Below are 19,386 nucleotides of genomic sequence, written 5' to 3'. Positions count from 1 at the left end.
TTCCAAAATGGCCCACTTTATTCCTTTGAAAGGTTTACCTTCAGCTTCTGTCCTAGCCAAAGAATTCCTCAAAAATATTGTTCGGCTACATGGATTCCCATCTATACTAATCTCTGACCGGGGAAGCCAATTCATTTCCCAGTTCTGGCGCAAATGTTGTCAAATGGCGCAGATCGACGTAAGATTATCGACCAGTCACCACCCTCAGACCGATGGTCAGACTGAGACAGTACTTACGGAGTATGTTACAGCAATCTGAAAGCAACTGGAAAGACATTCTTTGGATAGCCGAATACACATATAATAATTCGGTACACTCTGGAACTGGCCACAGTCCTTTTTATACTTTGTTTGGGCATCACCCTCGAACCTCAAACCTTGACTCACCTCAGAACCTCGGAATGCCTGCAGTAGAACATGTGCATTCTACAATTACCCAAGCCTTCAAAGAGGCAACTACGCATTTACAACAAGCCAAGAGAAAATACAAGGAGAACGCTGATCTACATCGGAGTGAAGCACCTCCGTATCAGATTGGGGATCAAGTGTGGTTAGCTACCAGACATTTACCACTCAAGGGGCCTTGAACTTTTAACCCAAAATATCTGGGACCTTATTCTATTACGGCAATAATTAACCCAGTGGTTGTTAAACTTGATTTACCAGCTAGTATGCGAATTCACCCTGTTTTTCATGTGTCACTTCTGAAACCAGTGGTACCCGGAACCCGACTACTCAAACCTCCAGAACCTATTCTAATAGATGGGGAGCCCGAATTCGAAGTGAAGAACATTTTAGACTCAAAAATGTTTAGGTCAAAACTGTTCTACCTAATTGATTGGAAGGGGTACGGACCTCAGGAGAGGTCGTGGGAACCCAGCGACCATGTGCATGCATCTCGATTAGTCAGGAAATTCCACTGACTCTTCCCAGACAAACCAAAACCCCCGGAGGGAACAACCTTGGGAGGGGCCTTGGGGGGGGGGGAGTGCTGCCATGATGCCCACTCCCGGGGAGCCGGTTCAAGCCCGGCGTCCCCGAAAGCGGACATCCAGTCCCCAAGGAAGGACCCAGCAAACCCATGTAGGGGCCCTCTGGACAGTGTTCTGGCGCCTATGGCGCCAGGCTCATAAAAGACATCAGTCCTGGCGCCATAGGCGCCAGGCTCATTATGGGAATGCTTGGGAGCACTTACCTGATGCAGACCATGCTGCAGGATCCCGGCCTCCTTGAGGCCTGAAAGGAACTACTTTACCTGTGGGACTAATTTACCATCCGGGCGTGGTCAGGGAAGGATACATACCTGATTGGAAGAAGGATACATACCTGGAACTTCTTCCAAGGCTATTTAAACCCCACCCGAACAGCCACACGTGCTTCGCGTTGTTCTGCATCTAGCAGCTGGACGCTCACTGTGTCTGCTCCTGCATCCTGACTTCTGCCACGCCTGCCAGCATCCTGGATCACCTGCAAAGGAAGAGAAGAAGAGAACAGAAGAAGGAAAAGTCCTTACCTGCTAAATCCGCATCCCGGAGACATCTCGCCGACAATCCTGAAAAGGAAGACTTTAATTTAAAAGCTCATTGCGTCGATCGCTGCAGCGCCGCATTCCACTCACCTTTACAGGGCGCCTCCATGTTCAGCAGCGATCATCCGGATTCACAGTCACGCCCCAGCGCCTAGGGAGAAAAACACCAGAACAAAAGGTGAGAGAGAGAAGGGAATAAGGAAAGCTAAATCTCCATGTTAAGACTTACCTGTTGATTCATTCCCTCTTCATTTCGGGTCCGCGCAGCATCCTGGCAATTCCGGACCCCGGCCCCTAAGGGGAAAAAAAAGACATCAGCGTTAATGAGCGAATGAAAAGACATTACCAAAAAAACGCTCATTAAAGACTTACCTGATTTCTACAAGGATTTCACCTCTCATCTCGGGTCGGTGCCTGTTCCCCGGCATTCCGTACCCCGGCCCCTATGGGGAAAAAGACACTAGCATTAGTACATTAATGCATGGACACAAGGGGAACCTCTTATCAAAAAACTTACCTGGAAGCCGAGCAAGTTTGGTTCTCACCAATCCGAAAATCCAGTGAAGTAACTGAATACCAACGCGCCCCTGCATCAGAAGCAGGATGGAGAGCTCGTCCTTCCAGACCCTAAGGTGAGACGCTACGAGAAATCACAGAAGGGTTTCAAGGAGGGTGAGAGGGGAAAGTGGGAGGCCGATTGCATTACCCCGCAGACAGTTAATCCCCTATTTTCGCCTACAGAAGTATACTTCTGCGAGCCAGACAAGCCAGATTTGGGGGCCCGGTCCAGTCCGTCTTCCGAACCCTGCGCATCACCTTAGAAGAGGTCACAGCAGCGCGAACCAGGCCAGCGCCTCTGTGGGAGTCAGGTGAGTGTAACACAAATGCGCTGTACTGCCCAGATAATCATTTAGCTCATAATCATCTCATCTGATGCCTCTCTTAGGCCTCTTTCTTTATAAGTGAGTCTGTACATAATGATCATAAAGCAAATCAAAAACAGACCTCCCTCCAAAGGGAGGTATAGGGCAATCTGTCAAAGAACTAGTTGACTTCACATGTGTCACTGGTGTAGGGATAATCACATATGGCCTTGGCCTTCGTACAACAGATATGTCTGTAAGGATCACTGGTGTGGGAAGAAGCAAGCAAACTGCTGCTTGTTTTGGACCAGCAAGATAAGCAGCAAACATTAGAAGAAACAGAAAAACAATAATGGATGCTGTGCAAACATATATCAGGCACCAATACATTAATCCCCACCAGCGATGATTCCTCATACGTCGCTGGGCTCGTTAGTTTTCTACTACTGTATCAATATTAGGACTCCACATGTTGCCTGTGAACTACTTTTAAGGAAGTAAACACTTCTTTAATCAGGCAAATGTGTCAGATGCTCAGGAAACTGCAATATTTTCTCGTTTATTGCTGAAAGCAATCTCCTTACAACTGGACCATTTTTAGGATCATGCAAGAAAACATAAACGTCAGTACTTTTCCATACCAGTGCCGGATACGCTTGCAAAATAAAAATAAAAACAGCCAATAAGAGCCGGTGTGTGTCGACATCAGACAGAACCATTAGGGAGATCAAAAAGAAAATCAGTAAGGAACAAATCTGGAAACTGCTCCCTCTTCCAGTTGTTAAACAAGAACTTAAGATCTGGCATGCTTTTCAGGACTTCAATACTTTCTAAAGTCCAAGTTCAAAAGATTTCTGAGGATCAAGCAATAAGGTTGCATGCCTGCTATAATATCTATAAGGAGTGTTCACGGAAAGCCACAGTCCAAATGCACACTTGCATTTATTTACTCAGCACTTTCTGCATCCTTCTTCCTCGTCATTGATCGAGTCTGCACGTGCTGAACTACTTCGTGTTGGCTTGATTCTGAATCAATGGGTGTGGGTGGACCAGCATACGGTTTAACATCGCCCAAATGTATCCATGCATGCCTTTCCTGGACATTTACTGCTAAGGAAATAATGTTCTCAATGAAATAGGGACCAATAAATCAAGGTTTGTGCCACTTCCTAGTGAAGTTGCAGATTACGATTGGTTCTCCCACAAATAATCTTGGTACAGGTTATAGTTCTTGTAGTCCGGTTGCTGAATGGTCTTCACTTGCATCCTGAGACCAACACCCCTTGCTTCTTTATTGATCTGAAATGACAGAAATACTAGCAGTCATACATGTAAAATAATCATGTATCTCATTTCCTAACATTTTTGCTGTCTTGTGGGCATCACTTCTATTCCTCGTTGGTGGAGTCAGAGGCGTTCTCATTTGCCTCCCTGTTACTAGTTCATGGGGTGTGAGGTGGTAGTTCGGCCCAGGCTGATTCCTTAATGCATATAATGCTTGGGGTCGGCAAAATAATCATCCCTTCTTCAGTGTCAATTTTAATTTTGCAATTCTCTCTTTGAGAAGACAGTTGAGTCTCTCACATATCCCGTTCGCTTGCAGGTGATAAGCAGAAGAAAATGTATGTTTTATATTCAATAATAAGCTTATCTGTTTGAATAGTTAATTTACAAAATGTGGACCATTGTCGGATCTCAGCACCTCACATATTCCCCATCTAGGAAATACTTCTCATATTAAAACCTTTGCTGCACAAGTGGCGTCAGGATGTGTGCATGGACCAGCTTCAATCCATCTTGAAAATGGGCACACTACCCCTCTCATATACATATATCCACTACTTACCTGCAGCATATCAACATAGTCAATATGTAAATGCTAAAAAGGACCATTTGGTCTAGGGATCACTTCCCTGATTGTTCGCAGTGTGTGCCCAGCAGTAAACTTTTGACATACAATGCAATTTACTAAATAAAATTCTAACAGGTTCGGTACAAACCAGTCCTCCACTATAGTAGCTGCAAGGCTTTCCCTAGACACATGCGTGCGGTAGTGCAGCTGTTCAAGCGCTATCTTTAGAAATGCTACTGGCATCACTGGCTTTCCAGTGCTGTCTTGCCAACATAAGGATTCAGTGGGGGATAAAGAACATAACACCTTCTCATCTTGTGAAGCATTGCTTTGAATTTACATCAACTGTGTTTTCGGTAAATGATTAATTCCCTCTTGCTTTATCAGAGCCATAGTCACCCCCTCCTTACATTAGGAGTGTCAAACTTGAAATATCTGAAGAATCTGCAAAACTTTTGGCTTCTTTGTCCGTGACTTAATTTCCACGTGAACTAAAATCAGTTCTCTTAGTGTGTGCTGTGCATTTAACTATTGCAATGGCTGCTGGGAGCTGTAGTGCCTTAATAAGCCTGTCCAATAATACTGTGTGTTGCACTGGAGTGCCATCAGCTCGGAGGTAATCCCTCCTCTTCCAACGTGCTAACCCTGCGTGCAGGGTCAACGTCACATAGGCGGAGTCGTTGTACACGTCACTTCCTCCCCTTTGTATTTCTCAAGCGTGATAATAAGCGCCACCAATTCTGGTGTCTGTGCCGAAAAATGATATGCCAGCCTTATGCTTTCCATTTGCTCTGTATCTCACTACAGCTGAACCATTTTGCCTTTCTCCATTCTTTTGATCGATTTTTCGACGACCCATCAATAAAGAGAATCTCCTCATCTGACAACGCATTTTCATTTACATGCGTTATGTCGTCATATGACTCTTCATAGCTTGTGCAATCATGCACATGTTCACCCTCTGCCACGGACTCAGCTACACATGTGGCAGGGTTCACTATCCTGCATCTGACTATCTGAATTGCAGGATTCAACATAACCACTTCATACACAGATTCTCTCTGAGATGTTAACGTACCCTTAGGCTTTTCCAAAATCGCAAAGAAAGCATGCTCAACGAATAAGGTCATAGAACACCCCATCACTATACAGTCTACATACTGCAGCCCAACACTGGAGAAGTTGACCACTGCTGCAAACAATTACAAAGCAGCTATTCTCAGTACCAAAAGAGAGACATACAATGCTAGAATTCATAACGCTAAATCAGGAACTAAAGAGCTCTTTACTATCCTGAGGGAATTGGAATCACCAACTCCACCCACTGAAGCATGCATTAAAGACTCTGCCTTGTGTGCTAACATCCAAAAGGCCTTATGAGACAACATAGCCTTGCTAAAGACCAAAATAGAAATAAAAAAGAGAAGCCTATCCATGACCACCAACTCAAGTAAAATCCCTGACCCACAGCCCTCTCCTTGTCAGCAATTTTACTCCTCCCCAGTCACCACTGAAGAAGTAGAAAACATTATTGCTGGCCTAAAACCATCTAAATGTCAGGGTGACATTTGCCCGGCCCCAATCATCAAGGAAGGAGACAAATAAATACCGCCGTTCATTACCTCCCTGATCAATTCCTCCTTTGAAAGTTGCTCAGTCACCAACAATCTTAAAGAGGCATGGGTTATGTCTCTCCTTAAAACAAACAAATCTAGATCCTAACATACCAACTAATTGCAGACCCGTTACAACAGTCCCATTCCTCCTAAAAATACTAGATAGAGCGGCCTATCTCCAAATACAGAAACACTTAAAGGATAGCAACCTCTTGGGCTTGCGCCAATCCGGTTTCCGACTGAGGCACACCACAGAAACAGCCCTCCTCGATCTAAAAATACAAATGGATGAGGCCAAAGACAAAGGAAATCTCTCCCTCCTCCTACTGCTGGACCTCTCAGCAGCATTTGATCTCGTGGATCACCATATCCTCACTAAACATCTGACCTCAGCTGCTGCATTTTCTCCGAATGCTGCAAGTTGGATTCAATCTTTCCTCTCAAACAGAACAACTTGGGTCTTTGCACCCACAGCATCTGAAGATCTGGTAGCTATCACCTGCGGAGTCCCCCAGGGCTCATGTGTGTTGCCTACTCCCTACAATATATTCACAAAGCTCCTCTTCGACCATCTTGATAGCTTGGGTGTCACCTACACTATTTATGCAGATGACACCCACGTCCTCATCACACTCACTGTCTCCTATGACCCAGATTCGAAATTGCTAAATAAAATATATCTCCACATTCAAGCATGGATGGCCTCCCACAGCCTTTGTCTTAACGATGATAAGACAGCTTCTTATCGTAAGCTCCCAAGTGCGCCTACACAAACTAGACATACATTACAAAGCTTTCAACATTGATGGGACCATCATCAAAGTTGCCAGTGAGGTCAAAACACTCTGCGTTTATCTGGATTTCACTCTCTCTCTCAAAAGGCAAGTCAATGCGACAGCCTCAGCCAAAGCTTACACCAACAAATGAATCAATTCATGTAAACCTTACCTATCCACTAATAGTTGCCTCACGCTCGCCAGAGCCTTGATCCTATCGAAGTTTGACTATTACAACACTCTACTCATAGGCTCCTCCAAACAAAATCTGAATAAACTACAAATCCTACAGAATAATGCTCTCAGATCAACCTTAAACATTCCTCGATCCAATCACATCTCTGCCATGAATCGGGATACACACTGGCTCCTAGTGCAAGATAGAATTTCCTTACGCACATTAGTAATAACACACAAATGCCTTTCTAATTCAGCGCCTGACTATTTGGCCGACAGGCTCTCCACCAGGAACCAATCCTCGAGACCCCCAGATCCTTGTACTCTCACTACCTCAACATCCCGAAGGTCAATTTGAAAACCGCAAGTGGGTCCAGCTTCCCGGTTTTAGCTGCAAAGCTATGGAACTCCCTACCAACTGCCATCAGGGCTGAACCTTTTTTCTGGGCCTTCAGATCCAAAGTAAAATCACGGCTCTACGAACAGCATAACTAAATGCAGCTCAAACTGCCTCCAATCTTGGAGGCCAACTCCTATTTAATTTGCGCTTACTCTCCGTCTGTCTAGCTCTTTGTACACATTTCCTATGCATGCCTATCTGCGGACCGATATGTAACACGTTCCAGCAGAACGTTCCAGAAACTACCTCTGTATTTTATATATGTAACACTTATGTAAAGCTCAAGTGCCCAGATACCTCAGGGTTAGGTGTGCGCTTTGCAAATAAATAAACTAAACTAAACATTTCCCTTTTAATTCAATATTGCCTAGGGCCATCTGGAGGACCCAATTAAAAATCGATGGAGAATCACAATACCCTTCAGGTAACCTTGTGCTTTTCAGCTTAGTCTGCCGGAATGTAAATAAGTTCTTATGCAACGTGATTGAGAAAATCTTTTTTTTTTTAAGTCGATCACTGTGAAATATCATGCTTCAACAGGGATACTACATAGTATCCTCGCAGGATTTGGAACTAGCGGAAACTCTGCCTTTACAATCTGGTTAATTGGCCTCATGTCCTAAATTAAAAGCCATGACCCACCTTTCGGTTTTTTCACAGGATACACTGCGGTAGTGCACTGTGATTCTGACGTCACTAGAATACCCTGTTCCATTAATGCTGAAATAGTCTTAAAAATACCTTTATCTGCCTCTCGAGACATGGGGTAATGTCTTGCTCGAGGTAAAATTGCTCCTGGCTTCAGTTTAATCAGAACTTCTCCTACCCCCTTCGATAGGCCTATGTCATAGGGGCCGGTAGTCCATAATGAGATTGGCACTTTTTCTAAGTCCTCGTCAAAATATTCTCGACTTTGCCGTGCTATCATCATTTACTGCGGGACCTCTCTTTTCTCTACTCTAATCCAATAAATAATATTAATTTCAAATATCTACTCATCGTCTGCTGGATCTTCTTTAAGCAACTCCTCATCTGTGACATCAGTCAATCTTTTCGCACCTTGAAACACTTGTGTATAGGTGCGTTATAATTGCCATATCATATCATATATTATATCTATATCCTTCCCCAATAGCAATGACTGTCCTCCATGGCCTGTCCTCATCCCATCCTTCGAGAATGGCTAATTCTCCTAGTACTACAGCTGCAACTAGTTCTAGAGGAATGACTCCGCCCTCTTTATCCATAGTTATCTGTGGTCTAAACATAAACTCATCAGGTAGTCTCATAGTCTTTCCACTAAGCCGGGCAACCATGTTAACAAAATACGTATACTATAAAGAAAAACTTCAGGTTCAAGTGGCACTCCTCGCAGAGCCATATGTCCTGTAAATTCCATTATAAATTTGCCCATGTTTAAATAGTGTATCCCAGGATTGGAATACATACACTATGCCATCAACAGTAATCAAAATCACCATTTTATGCTTTGTCATTAAATCTCGCCCCAGAATACTGACTGGTGTCTGCCGCAAATACAATAAAGGCACAGACATGTCACATTCTCCCACAGAAATTGGTAATTCATCAGTAAAAAAGAACTCTACTTGTAGCTCCAGAGAAGCCTTGAGCATTAATGGCATTTCCCGATAATGGACATTTTTGCTCTTGTATACATGAGCGAGTTGCACCCGTGTCTATTAACATAGAAAAAGATTTGTCTCCTATTGCTACATCAACCCTTGGTTCCTCTTGGGAGTCTGGTATCACTGATATTACTGAAAACATCAAGTCGTCCTGTGAGCTGTCCAATTGTGGATATATACTCATCTCAGTACCTGTGAAAGGACTCCCTCCCATCACAGTGGCACCTCCCACTCTAGGCATCATTAGCTGCCCCTTGTTTGTGTTCTGCTGTATTTGCATGGGTGCCTGTTGTGACTTGTGGCAGACTCAATGGTGTTTGCTGTAACTTCTGTGCTTTTTGCATTTGCGGCGCTCGCTGTTGATATACTGTCTGATCTTGTGCAAACCCATTTCTAACTTGAGGGCTATATGCCTGAGGGTAAACTGTTCCCCGTCTTGAAAATTGCCCATTCTGTACATACCCTTGACTTCCACAAATACGCGCAATGTGGCCTGTCATGCCACACGCCCAACTTACAAGAGGCGTTTTTCTAATTTGCCCTCCTTGCATATTTTGGTTGTCATTCTGCACATTCTGAATGTTATTTACATTATTTTGAAAACCACCCCTTCCTCTGAATCCGCATTCCTTGACCTCTTTGCAGAAACACACTTCCTCCTTGATCCGTCTGTTGCTGGTTATTTACCTGCGATACACCCATAGGTTTCTGCATTCCCAGCCCTTCTCCGCTTGTCAAAACTGCCCCTACTAAAGAGTATTTTGACAATTTCTTCTGAACTAGCTTGGCTTCTTCAAGCTTCCTAGCTTCTTCCCATTTCTTATTCTTCTCTTGCAGCAGTCGACAATGATGCACTATAGTGAACTGTATTTCTGCCCACGGTTTTTCTTCCATACCCACTAATTTCTTGAGCTGCCTCTGCACTTGCTCCGGAAGTCCTTGACATTAAATGTGGTAAAATAATGCCACTGATTTCACCCAAGGCTTGCGAGTTTCCAAAGTCCTCCGTTCCTGAATACTTTCAATGTAAGCAAGCAGATCTTCCCCTCTTGCATCTTATGTGCCATAATTGCACCCATATCTGAGGTGTCAGGATACTGCACCCTCAGCGCTCTCCATACGTCTGTCCTACAATTATTGAATGGCACTCCTTCATGAGCTGTATTCTGTACCATGACACTGGAATAACCTGCTCGTGTCCAAATGTCATCAGCCCTTTCCCCAAGAATGGCTGCTACGAGGCCCTTAGGGTCCCCTGTGGCTAAAGTATTTCCTCCTGTCCTTTTTTCTAACTCATAAATCCATTTTCCCACCACAAATGGGAAGTTTACATCTTAAATTATCCTTATCCACCTGTGGCCATGGGAAATACTGTGGCCTAGCTCCTACTTTCTCTGACGGGGGGAACTGTGTAAACCCAATTCCACCCTCGGCTCCCATTGTCTACCTATCCATAGCAGGGACAAAGGTTCTGCATCGCCTTCTTCCTGGCAATGACCTTAATCTGCTCACATATGGTGGCGATTTTCCTCTCTCACTGTGCACTCGTCCTTTGGGGCGGTCAGGATATGCTATAGGATCAAGCGACCTATCCTTAGGTTGTTCTAAATCTGACCATCTCACTTCCTTGTCTAACAGCGTTTATCCCTCAGGACCACATGCGTCTTCTCCCTCCTCCTCACTGAAGGTTTCCCTCTCTTCATCTGATATATCTATTCCCCAACTAGTATGACTCTCATCCCTTTCATCTCTGTTTAAAGTCAGCCTGTCTAACAACAAGGCTCTATGCTCAAGACTAAACAGGCTTCCTTCTTTGCCTCGAAACTAAGCAACTATAGATCGATCTTCCTTTCCCCTGCTTCCCGATTCACCTTTAGTTCTCATCTCCTGATAAACTTTATCGATCCTGTCTCCGATGCCTCCTATCTGGAAACTCTCATCTAGGTTTACCCTAGATGGTTCTGGCATTGCCTCGATTTAACAGAGGTTTATTTCAAGTGGTTCTGCCACTGCTCCCTGTGACAGAAAAAAACATCTCTATATGGCTCAATGATATCGCTGTACATGGTTCCAATGACCCCTTTCAAGTATGCTCAATGTCGCGTTCCCTTTGTCTCCTTTTTCATTCCATTTCTTCATCTAATTCCCTTTGTGTTTTCGCTTCCCATCTAACCCTTTCCTCCTCTTTTCCTTCCTCTTCCCTTCTTTCATTTGCTCTAAGGACTTCCTCATCTCTTCGTCTTTCGTCATGATATGATATGATATGATATGATATGATATGATATGATATGATAAGGCATTTGTAACGCGCCTATACACAAGTGTTTCAAGGCGCGACGAGGCAGGGGGGGGGGAACAAGGGGAGACAGACAACGATCTTACTAGGCCAGGTGTCATTCAGATCGCGCAAGTGCAAGGGTAGAGGGGAAGGGAAAAGTGCATGGGGGAAAGGGAGAGGGGAAAGTGCAGTACAGGGTTATAAGCATACAGCATACAGGATAAATAACAAGGGCCAGCTGGTGGCAAGTGCGAGGTAAGTGCAGACAAGTGCTGGGAAGGGGGGGCTGTATGGATACAGACACAGTCCCGTAGTGCAGGGGTTGCCGTGGAGGCAGTGCAGGGGAGAGTGGCTGGGCCGAGAACGGTGAATGGCCCAGTTGCAGATTCAGTGCAGTTTCAGTAGTATTAGCAGGGGAGAGGGGGAGAGAAAGCGGAGGCAAAGAGGAAGGTTTTGAGGTGCTTCCGGAACCGGAGGTGGTTCTCCTCAAGTTTCAGGGAGGTAGGAAGGCTGTTCCAGAGGGAGGCCCCTGCAGTGGAAATAGATCTGCCCCCAACTCGTTGTTTGGAGAAGCGGCTGACCCTGAGGGAGTTGGAGGCGGATGAGCGAAGAGCTCGAGAAGGAAGATATTTAGGAAGAGAGAGTTGAAGGCCCCAGATGGCCTTGTGGACAATGCAGAGGGTTTTGAACTTGATCCTCGCAGTCACTGGGAGCCAGTGTAGTGATTTCGGACCCTGGGCTTGAGGCCAAGGACAAGTCTTGCAGTCCTGTTCTGGATGAGTTGCAAAGGGCGGAAAGTAGAGGCGGGCAGATTAAGATAGAGGCTGTTACAGTAGTCCAGCTTAGAGAGAACCAGGGCTCTAGAGACAGTGAGCTTCTGGGGGAAGGAGAGGAAAGGAAGGATACCTCTGAGGAGGTGTAGCTGGTAGTGTGACTTCTTAGATACGTCGGATATGTGAGGAGAGAAGGAGAGTGTGGAGTCGAAGATGACCCCAAGGTTTTTTGCCTTGCAGGTAGGAGTAGGAAGAGGGCCCAGAGAGGCCGGCCAGAGAGCAGCAGGGAAGGAGGGAGTGGGAGTGCCGATGAGTAGAATCTCGGTCTTACTGGCATTAAGGCAGAGGTCGTTGGCGGCACACCATTCCTGGATAGCAGAAAGACAGTCAGAGATGAGGGAAAGAGAAGAGGAGGCCGAGGGTAGCCTGAAAATGAGTTGGGTATCATCCGCATAGCACTGAAAGTAGGGGCAGAGAGCGGCGATGTGGTGGGCGAGAAGTGCCAGATACTGGTTGAACAGCCAGGGAGAGAGGTTAGATCCCTGGGGGACACCACAGGTAGAGAAGAAGATGTCAGAGAGGAAAGACCCCAGTTGGACCTGGGAGGGTCGATTTGAGAGGAAAGAGGTCAGCCACGCCAGAGCCTGACCAGTCATACCGAGGTTATCACGGAGACGGTTGAGCAGGATGGTATGGTTGACAGTATCAAAGGCAGAAGAGAGATCAAGCAAAATGAGAACACATGGAATGTTAGAGTCAAGGTTCGAGAGCAGGTCCTCACGGATGTTCAGGAGAGCAGTTTCCGTGCTTCTGGCAGCTCTGAAGCCAGACTGATGGTCATGAAGACTACCAACACATTCAGCATGGAGATTAAGCTGGGAGATGGCCAGTTTCTCCAGGAGCTTGCCCAGGAAGGGAGTGATAGAGATTGGGCGATAGTTAGCTGGGCAGGAAGGGTCGGAAGAGGGTTTCTTAAGAATGGGGTGCACAAGGGAGTGCTTGAGAGGGGATGGGAAGACTCCAGAGGCGAAGGGAGCCAAGGAGTCAATGTGGTCCTTGATAGTTTTGGAGGAACAGGGGTGGACCTGTTTTGATGAGACTTTCATAGATCGGACTTGTCTTGAAACCTCGTCAGCAGAAAAAAGGGGAAAGGAAGAGAAGGAGAGAGGAGGGTGGCTGCAGAAGAGCCAGAGGAAGGGCAGGGAATAGAGGGGGGGAGGTTATAGGAGGAGAGTGAGGACAGGATGTCCTGAGTTTTTGAAATGAAGTGAGAGGCCAGTGCCGTGCAGAGGGCCTGGGAGGGGACAGGAGAGGTAGAGACTGCAGCAGGGTTGGCCAGCTCCTTGCAGATTTTAAAGAGTTCGGCCGAATTGTTAGATGCCGCAGAGATGCGGGCTTGGATAAGGGCTCTCTTCTTGGTGAGAACGGAGAGCCGGTATTGCCTTTGGAGCAGGCGACAGGCCAGTTTGTCAGAGGATGAACATGAAGCACGCCATTTCCTCTCTGCCACCCTGCACTTGCGCTTAAGGGTGACGAGATCCGAGTCATACCAGGAGTTACATTTGGCTTTGGGCTTCAGGCGGATTCTCATGACAGGGGCAAGGATATCAAGAGTATCAGATATAGCGGAGTGGAGAGTGGAGAGGGCTGTGTCAGGGTGGGAGTCAGCCGAAGGGGGAGGAGGGGGCAAGAAGGTGGCAGCGAAAGCCTCAACTGACACGCGCTTCATGGGTCGGATGACCGAGAAGGAAGGTGGCAGTGATGGGGGTGGCTTTGCCTGTGGGGTAGGGAGGGTGAGGTGGGAGGAGAGGAGAAAGTGATCGCTCCAGGAGAGAGGAGTGGAGAGAGGGACAGAGTGGGGAAGGTCAGAGGAGATCAGGGCATCAAGAGTGTGCCCTGCAGAATGAGTCGGCCCAGACGGGAGAATAGAGAGTGAGAGAGAGTCGCAGAGGTTGCGAAAGAGTCCAGAGGGGGGAGAGGAGGCATCCAGGTGGATGTTGAAGTCTCCAAGAAAGAGGAGTTGAGTGGTTGAGGACAGGAGTGAGGAGGAGAGGTCCGCCCACTCGGAGAGGAAGGAGGAAATTTGACCAGGTGGCCGATAGATAGTAGCCACGGTAAGGGAATGGCTAGGAGAGAGAGAGAGTCGGCAGACAAGACATTCAAAAGAGGAGTAGGTCTGCATGGGAGTAACAGTGGCAGGAATCCACCCAGGGAAGATAAGGGCCACACCTCCCCCCGCACGGTTGGGCCTGGGCACAGAGAGGATCTTGTAACCGTCGGGTAGGAGTGTGTCAAAGCTGGTGACAGAGCTGGCCGTGAACCATGTCTCAGTGAGACCGAGTACGTCAAGGTCAAGTTCCTCAAGAAGGCGGCAGATATCAGAGGAATGTTTGACGGCAGAGCGAGAGTTAAGAGTGGCAATGTGGAGAAGTTTGCCATCTTTGAAGGACTTCCGGGGAGGGGTACAGATCAGAGGTACACCCTGCGGAGGTGAAGAAGGAGCATGAGAGGGGGTGGGGAGGGAGGGAAGAGGCAAAATAGTCGAGGACAGAGGAGGGGGCACAGCAGGAGAGGAGAGGAAGTTGATGAGGCGTGGGAAGCATCTATCGAAGAGGTGAAGGTTGGCCTGAGGGCCTTGGACCAAGACGGTCCCATTAGCATAGACATTAATGATGGCCTTTGGAGGAGTGGAAGGAAGCCAAGAGGACATCCCAACGGGTGCCACCATTAATGGGGGAATAGGAGAAAGGAGAGAGCACTGAGACCATATGAAGGGTCCATAGGTCAGGAGAAGGCACGAAAAAGAGGATGTCAGTGAGAGTTTCCTTGGAGGAGGCACTAGTGTAGGTGTCAGCGATAGGGAGGCCTGGGTTGGAGACCAGGATGTCCTTTTTAAACTTTTTCCTACCAGATTTAGTGAGGAGAGCAGGATAGTCAATGGAGAAGCAGTTGGAAAAGATTGGTGAGATAGAGAGCACCATAGAATAGGAGGGAGTGGGTGGGGGAAGACAGGACAAGCGCAAGTGGATAGGAAGAGAGCGGCAGGCGTTCGTTTACCACAAATTCAGAACACAGTAAGGGGTATCAGGTACACAGTGGAGAGGCCACCTAAGTTTGAAAATCCTGCAGAGGGAGAAAAACCCTAGTTTACCACAAATTCGGAACACAAAGAAGTGTAGCCACACTGCGAGGAAGTGAACAGGTAGGGGTGGGGTGGGCCGGGGGAGCAGGTGGAGCTCACAAGATGAAGCGGTGGAATGGCCCTGGCGTCCCCTGCGGACACCTGCAGACACACCGGGAGCCGCAAAGGAGGGAGCCGCTTTTGCCTAAGGGGGCCCTTAGCCGCTGGGGCTGCCGGGCAGGGGCTGCCCTGGTAGCACCAATAAGAGGAGGAGGAGACACGGGCCAGCAGCCAATCAGGGGGGAGCTGGGAGTATTGGAGGCGGGAGGGAGGGAGGGGACCAAGGAGAAACACGGAAGGGGAGGGAGGGGGGATGGGGAGAACACACGGGGAAAAACAATGGCAGCAGCCCAAGAATGGGCAGAAAAACAAACACACGACCCACGGAGGGCTCAATACCTTATCTGGGGGCCTGCAGTCACCGGCTCTGCCTGATGGAAGTGGCGAGCGCGGTGGACTGCAGGCAGCCTAGCCTCGACAACACACGGGCCGGCAGCCAATCAGGGGGGAGCTGGGAGGATTGGAGGCGGGAGGGAGGGAGGGGACCAAGGAGAAACACGGAAGGGGAGGGAGGGGGGCTGGGGAGAACACACAGGGAAAAAACAATGACAGCAGCCCAAGAATGGGCAGAAAAACAAACACACGGCCCACGGAGGGCTCAATACCTTATCTGGGGGCCTGCAGTCACCGGCTCTGCCTGATGGAAGTGGCGAGCGCGGTGGACTGCAGGCAGCCTAGCCTCGACAACACACGGGCCGGCAGCCAATCAGGGGGGAGCTGGGAGGATTGGAGGTGGGAGGGAGGGAGGGGACCAAGGAGAAACACGGAAGGGGAGGGAGGGGGGCTGGGGAGAACACACGGGGAAAAACAATGGCAGCAGCCCAAGAATGGGCAGAAAAACAAACACACGGCCCACGGAGGGCTCAATACCTTATCTGGGGGCCTGCAGTCACCGGCTCTGCCTGATGTCATTCTCTTACCCTGCAATTTCTGTTCTTTTTCCTCTTCTCTCTTCTTTTCTACCCTGACCTGTTCTTCGAGTGCTCTCTCCGCCTTACTTTACTTTACTTTATTACATTTGTATGGCGCACCATAAACCCATAGGTGTGAGGGTGCAGACAAAAACACAGAAAAAGGGGAGATAGAGAGGCCGAACGATCTAATGGAAAGAGTAACCGCAAACCAGGGGCAATTATTTGAAGAGGAACATTTTAAGGCCCTTCTTAAATGTATTCAGGGATGATGGGTTTCTCAGTTGGTCTGGCATTGTGTTCCAAAGCGCCGGTGCAACAGAGGCAAAAGCACCACATTGTGCCTTTTTGCCTTTGACTCTGGGCTGCTGGAGCAGGTTCCGGTTGTTGGACCGAAGGTTTCTGGCTGAAGATTTTATTACAATGTACCTTTGCAGGTAGGTGGGCACCTTGCCCTGAAGGCATTTAAATGTGATGACCATAAGTCTAAAGGAGATTCTTGAGTCCACAGGCAGCCAGTGTAGTGCTCGACGTGCCTCCGAGACATGTACCCTATATGCAAGACCAGATACCACTCTAACAGCTCCGTTCTGAACCACCTGAAGGCGTTTGATGATTTTTTTACTAGAGCCTGCTAATAAACTTCAACAGTAGTCTAGTTTGGAGCCGATAATGGCTCGGGCGATGGTCTCAGCGTTGGATTGGGAGATGTACGGACGCAGGTGGGACAGCAATTTAATATAATAGTTGGCGGAAGAAAGGGTACTGGCCACATAAGAATTCATCTTGAGTGATTGATCCAAAACCACGCCCAGGATTTTAACCTTAGGAAGTGTGGAAATTAGAGCATCTCCCAGCTGGAAATGTTTGTAAGTTGGGTCTAGTTTGGCTATGATGCTATCAGATCCTACAACCATGAGTTCTGTCTTGCTGCGATTGAGTGCAAGATTATTCAACATCATCCATTGTTCTATCATAGCAAAGATGCGATTAAGTTCTTTTTCATCCTCCAAATGCTGGCCTGTAAGAGGGATGACACATTGAGTGTCATCAGCATAGTTGGAAAAGAGGATGCCCTCATGGGCAAGATGGGCAAAGAAAGGAGACATGAAGATGTTATAGATGCACGGCGACAAACTGGCGCCTTGTGGCACTCCAAACAATGTCTGAATTGCTGGTGCTTTGGCATTGTTGGCACATACCCTGCCAGACCTATTGGATAGGAATGAAAGTAGCCAGTTGGTAGCGGCCTGTGAACAGCTAGCTACTGACATAAGCCTGTCTGCTAATATGGTATGATCGACGAGACCGAACGCTGTCGATTGATCTAGAGAGATCAGAAGAGAGATCTTTTGAGAGTCCATTCTTTGTAGTAACTGTGACTTAAGGTCAAGAAGCAAGGTCTCTGCACCAAACCCTTGTCTGAATCCTGACTGAAAAGGATTAAGAATAGGGTGGAGGTTTAGATGTTGCGCTATTTGAATATATGCTACTTGATCCAGTATCTTGAGCAAGAAGGGAGTGTTAGTTATGGGCCTGTAATTTGTGGGGACGTTTTGATCCAAGTTGGGTTTTTTCAATAAGGGAGTAACCCATGCTTGTTTCAAATCGTCTGGGACCGTACAGTTCTGCAACAAGGCATTTACAAATTTACATATGGCTTGAACAAGAGAGGGGGACAGGTTTTGATAATTGTCGAAGCACAGGGATCCCCTGTGCAGTTGGTTGCCTTAAGTTTATTAATAATGGAAGCCAACTCCTCCTCTGATATAGGTGTAAAGTCAAAGATGGGGATATTGGGATCCCTAATGAAGGTGTTACTAACTAGGTCGATACCTGGTGTGTCAGAGGCTGCTTTTTTGGTTGCTATAGATTCCCGGATACCGGCCAATTTATTAGCCATGTCGGTCTGAATATCCAGACACCACTCGTCATTTTTAATAATGGCGGATAGTGCCGGTTCTGGAACAGACTTTTGTTCTTTCAATATTTTAAATAGTTCCTTAGAGTTCGATATAGCCTGGGAGATTCTGGAATCCAGGTAGGATTTCTTGGCATCAGTAACCGCTCTTTTGTAGTTTTTAGCAGCTTCCTTATAGTTGGAGAGTGCTGTGGAAGATTGATTGGCTTTCCAGAAATAGAATAGCTTGAGAGAGAAGGCTTTGACGGATTGGAGTTCGGGCGAAAACCAAGGATTAGTGAGTTTCCTTTCAATCGGTTTCTTTTTGTCTTTTATGGGAGCAAGAGAGTCTGCCACTAGTTTAAGATTAGAACAGATTTTCTTGGTAAGAATGTCAAGATTATCGGTCTCTCGGATATGTAAAGTCTGAGAAGAGAGGGATTCAATTTTATCCGAGGTTAACAGCTTGGTATTGCGATATGTAGCAGTCACAGAGCGAACTGTTTGAACTTTAGTAACGAATAGTATGGTAATAGAAAAATGAACCGACCATACTTGCCATACTTTCTTTGCTCCTCTGCCCTTTCTTCCTTTCTTTGTTGTTCCTCCTGATACATTTGTTCTCGCCGCTGTCTATTCTTTCTTTTATTTTCATCTTCCCTCAACCTTTTTTCTTATTCTGTGTCTTTTTTATCTTGTTTGGCTTGGTCTTCCCCTTGCCTAACTTCATTGATACTTTTCCCAACAAGTTTAAGCAATATCTATCCACCCATCCATTCGTTCTGTACAAGCATTATCTCATCAGCTTTCTCCTTTTCTCCTTTGCGTCTCTTAATCTCTTGTTCTATATCTGTGGTCACGTTTAATCGTTCATTTATCTCCTCCTTGTTCTGCAAGGCCTTAAAGATTTCTTCCTTTCTCTTACTCTCTTCTGAATTGTCACCACTGGTATGCGCAGGTGGCTCACATATCGGATTACTATACCCTGTTACCACTTTCAGTTCTCTCAATGGATATAGTTCTGTATCTTCCGTACTATCGCCATTTATTTCTGACTGAGTAGGGGAGAAGAAGGCTTAACACCCTTCTCCTTGCTCTGGATAAAGCATCCATTCCTCAGAGGACGGATCCTCTCGCTCATCCTGATACATCTTTCAGAGTTCTAAAATAGCTAACCTTTTCTATAACTTGTTTCCCATGAACGCTGCATGCAAGTATGTGGTCATGTGCTGTAATACTGCTTTTGACAGTGATCCCCCTTGTGGCCCCAGCATGAACATTTTATCTGCAGTACCTTTTACCCATTCTGCACTATACTGTTTGATCTTGGGCATGTGTTTTGGCAAGGTTTTACACATATGCATCAGTGGTGTGACTTCTCCCATTTTGACAAGTCTCAATTGACTGTCTATACTTACCAGCGTT

The sequence above is a fragment of the Ambystoma mexicanum genome, chromosome 1p (assembly GCF_040938575.1).
Source record: "Ambystoma mexicanum isolate Mex_15411 chromosome 1p, UKY_AmexF1_1, whole genome shotgun sequence".
Taxonomy (NCBI): Eukaryota; Metazoa; Chordata; class Amphibia; order Caudata; family Ambystomatidae; genus Ambystoma; species Ambystoma mexicanum.
The sequence above is the reverse complement of the archived record's forward strand: the minus strand, read 5'-3'. Positions refer to the sequence as shown.